Here is a 4,411-nt window from a genome sequence, read left to right as displayed (position 1 = left end):
AAATCTAGCTCGCATTATAAGCCAACTATCGAGTTTGTAGCCAAAATCGAGTACCAATTTACTTACAGATCTAGCAAGTGTTTACTTCTTACACCCAGCTTTGGGCAATTCAGTTAATAATTTCAACAATAATCCAACCAGGATTTCTAGAAAAAGAGGATGAGAAACTCGTGGAAGTAGGGGTGGAAGGAATTAGCACCTAAGACCTGTTCTTATTGTCACAAGGTAGGGCGGACATCTTGTGGATACTTGTTACCACAAACATGGATTTTCATCTTATCTACAAAGTCAGAAATGGCCACTAGAGACTAGCAACAGAGTTATGGCTAATCATATTGCTGCTGGAATTGAAGAAAGCAGCACCCACAATGTTAAGCAGGACAAGAAAACTGATGGTCAATCCCAATTGACTCAGAGTTTGAGAGATGCACTGCTTACCTTTCTTTGGTAGACAGTTTTTTCAAGGAACAAATATGAGAGATATCAGTCAATCAAATGCAGGGAGTGGAAGTATACTTTTAGAGACTTATAAACTTTGCATGAGCTCTCATATTGCACGCTTTTTGTCAGTAAAATTTTTTTTCTCAAATTCTTGGGTGCTTGAGACAGGAGCTACTGATAATGTATTACACTCATTGCATTTTTTTATAAATTTTAGATATATTAGACCAATTTTGATAAAATTACCAGATAGAACACACACAACTGCAACTATAAGTGAAACTGTGATATTTTCAGCTACATTCTATCTCACGGATGTACTGTACATACCAAATTTTAACTTCAATCTTTTATCTATTTCCAAACTTACAAAAGGCCTGCATTACAAATGTATTTTTACTGACAAACATTATGAGATACAGAATCGGACCTCTTTTAAGATGATTAGTACAGCTAGAGCAAGACATGGATTATACATGCTAGATTTTTCTGCATTAGAGTTATCACATAAAGACAACACGAAAATACAATATATAAAAGGAGTACTAGGATTCTAGATATGCAAAGTCATGGTGACAAAGATTTTGCTTTCTTCTAATCTTAGGACAGCAAATTTGGTTACACAAACTTCAAATTTTTCTATTGAGAATTTATGGCATTTTAGATTGGGTCATGTACCCCAAAGCAAATTTGATATTATCAAACAAATATATCCTTGTGTACAGTTTTCTGTATCTACTTGCTCTAAACCATGTGATTTTTGCCATTATGTCAAGCAAAAATGGTTACCATATACCCTTAGTGAAGCAACAAGTTTAAACAGTTTTGATTTAATACATATCGATATCTGGGCGCCAATGTCACTTATTTCTCTACAAGGTTATAAATATTTTTTAACTGTAGTAGATGATAAAATCAGATTTGTATAGATTTATTTCACGAAATTAAAGTCAGAAGCCAGTAGTTTGGTCCAGAACTTTGTTGCCTATGTGAAAACACATTTTAATCCTCAAGTAAAGATTATTCGAACTAACAATGGTCCTGAGTTTAAATTTGATGTTTTTTATAATTCATAGGGTATAGTGCATCAAATATCATGTGTTGAGACACCTCAACAAAATAGTATTGTTGAGTGGAAACACCAACATATTCTTAACATTGCAAGAGCATTAATGTTTCAATCGTCCTTGCCAAAAACTTTTTGGAATTTCGCTATTGGTTTAGATGTTCATTTAATTAATAGACTTCCAACTCTAGTTTTAAAAAATAAAACCCCTTATGCTACCTTATTTGGTAAGGATGCGGACATTAGTCACCTTAAAGTGTTTGGGTGCTTGGCTTTTGCTTCAACGTTAACTCATGGAAGAAAGAAATTTGATAAACGAGCAAGAAAGAATATTTTTCTTGGCTACCCAGCTGGCACAAAAGGATATATTCTGTTTGATATTCACACTAAAGAACTATTTTTGTCTCGAAATGTAGATTTTTATGACATTATTTTCCTTATAAATCTTTTCATGATGACATGCTCACAAAATCCATAAATGCCTCTTCTCTACCTATTGCTGATTCTAATTTTAATGGATTTGATTTTTTTACTTATGATTTTTTAAATGCATTTTATCCATCTCATGTAACTATTGATTCTTTTCATGAGTCTAGTGACCATATATCACTCACTGATTCACACGTAGCTTCTACTAGTCCACCAAATAGTGCATCATCTAATTCTCATTCAAATGATAACATGCATAATCAGGATCTTAGACGATCAACTCGTACACATAAACCACCTTCTTATCTTTAAGATTATCATTGTATGTTATTTAGAACAGGAAGCTCTAGTAACCAATCATATTCCAAGCGGTATGATCTATCTCATATGGTGGATTATAGAAAGTTGTCACTTATCCATAGAGCCTTTTACCTAGCAATAACCACAACAGTTGAGCCAAAGAACTTATGAACAAGTTGTGCGGCATGAATGCTGGAGAAATGCAATTAGTGTAGAATTGCTCGCTCTTGAGAAGAATAATACTTGATCTATTACTTCTTTGCCTATTGGAAAAGACATAATTGGATGCAAGTGGGTTTTTAAAGTGAAGTTTAATCCATATGGTAGTGTTGAATGTCACAAAGCATGTCTAGTGGTCCAAGATTTTCGTCAACGAGTTGGCTATGATTACTTTGATACATTCAGTCCGGTTGTAAAAATCACCACTTTACGACTTATGCTTACTCTTGCTGCTGTCCATGGTTGGAAACTTCACCAATTAGACGTTAATACAACATTCTTGCATAGTGAGTTACAAGAAGAGGTTTATATGAAACCTCCCCAAGGTCTTGATGTTCCAAATAGTGCTGTTTGTAAGTTAAATCGTTCTTTATATGGCTTGAAACAGGCAAGCCGTCAATGAAATTTAAGATTAAGTGGTTTTCTTCAACAACATAGTTTTATCAAGTCTCCTCGTGATCATTCTCTGTTCATCAAGCACACTAAGCATGGCTTGGCTATTATTATTGTTTATGTTGATGATCTTGTTTTATCTGGAGATATTCTATTTGAAATCGAAGCTATTAAAAGGGGTTCTTGATGCTGAATTTAGTATTAAGGACTTAGACCGATTGAAATATTTTCTTGGAATGGAAGTTGCTTGTAGTTCCAAAGGAATTGCTTTGTATCAATGTAAGTACACTCTTGATTTGCTTGAAGAATATGGTATGTTGGAAGCTAAACCTGCTTCAATTCCTATGCTGTATAATGGAAAACTTTCTAAGGAGAGTGGCACAAGATTATCAGATCCATTACAATATAGAAGACTGCTCGAACGATTCCTATATCTCACCAATACTCATCCAGACATTGCTTTTGCAGTTGGGAAGCTCAACCAATTTTTGGATTGTGCAACTAATGACCATTATAAGGTAGCACTACATGTTCTTCGATACATCATTAAATCTCCTGCTAAGGGTCTTTTCTTCTCTTCAAATAATGATCTTAAATTGACTGGTTATGTTGATTCGGATTGGACAACTTGTTCCGATACTCGTCGATCAATATCTGGGTATTGTTTTTTCCTAGGTTCTTTATTAGTGTCTTGGAAGAGTAAGAAGCAAACAACTGTAGCATGTTCTTCCTCAATGGCTTCTTTATATTCTTAATGACTGCCATGTATCTCATCCTCAGCCAATCAATCTCTATTGTGACAATCAATCTGCGCTGTATATTGCAGCTAATCTGGTCTTTCACGAAAGAACCAAGCACATTGAAGTAGATTGTCACATTATTGTGAAAAGTCTCAAACAGGGGTGCTGAAATTGCTACATATTAAATCATCTCATCAAACGACTGATTTACTTACTAAAGTGTTATCACTGGGTGTCTTTTGAACTTTTACTTTTCAAGTTGGACATGCTTGACTTACACGCCCCACTTGAGGGAGGATATTCTGTGGATGATAAGAGGTTAAAGATTTCAACAAGTCTTAATTCAAAGGAGGTTGATAATAATATTGCTGAACTTGCAACTAATTCAATCAGTTTCAACTTGAGGGAGGATGTTGGAGATGATATTAAGCTGATATCTAATGGCTCACAAAAGCAAGCTGTAATTGATTATGGTTGAATAATTTTTTGATAGTATTCATTTTTGTAACTTTAGTTAGAATGATAGAAAAATTTGTTTTGGTTAGAGGTTAAAGCTAGCAATAGTAATTACCTCATAACCATAGTTAATTTATTTACCATATTGAGTTATGTTTTAGTAAAGTTAATTTTCTAATAGCTATAAATAGTGGATACCAATATGTACTTTCTGGTACTCTGTGGTTTTTCTTTCAATTTTAAGTTTTATATTTGTTCATATGAGAAATTCACTTTCTCTGAGTCTTCTTCTTCCACTTCAATCTTATTTTCTTTAATAAAATTAGATCCAGATCACGATTTTACCAATACAATAACATAAATGATT

The sequence above is a fragment of the Arachis duranensis genome, chromosome 10, assembly GCF_000817695.3.
Source record: "Arachis duranensis cultivar V14167 chromosome 10, aradu.V14167.gnm2.J7QH, whole genome shotgun sequence".
In the NCBI taxonomy this organism is placed as follows: domain Eukaryota; kingdom Viridiplantae; phylum Streptophyta; class Magnoliopsida; order Fabales; family Fabaceae; genus Arachis; species Arachis duranensis.
This window is presented reverse-complemented; position numbering follows the sequence as displayed.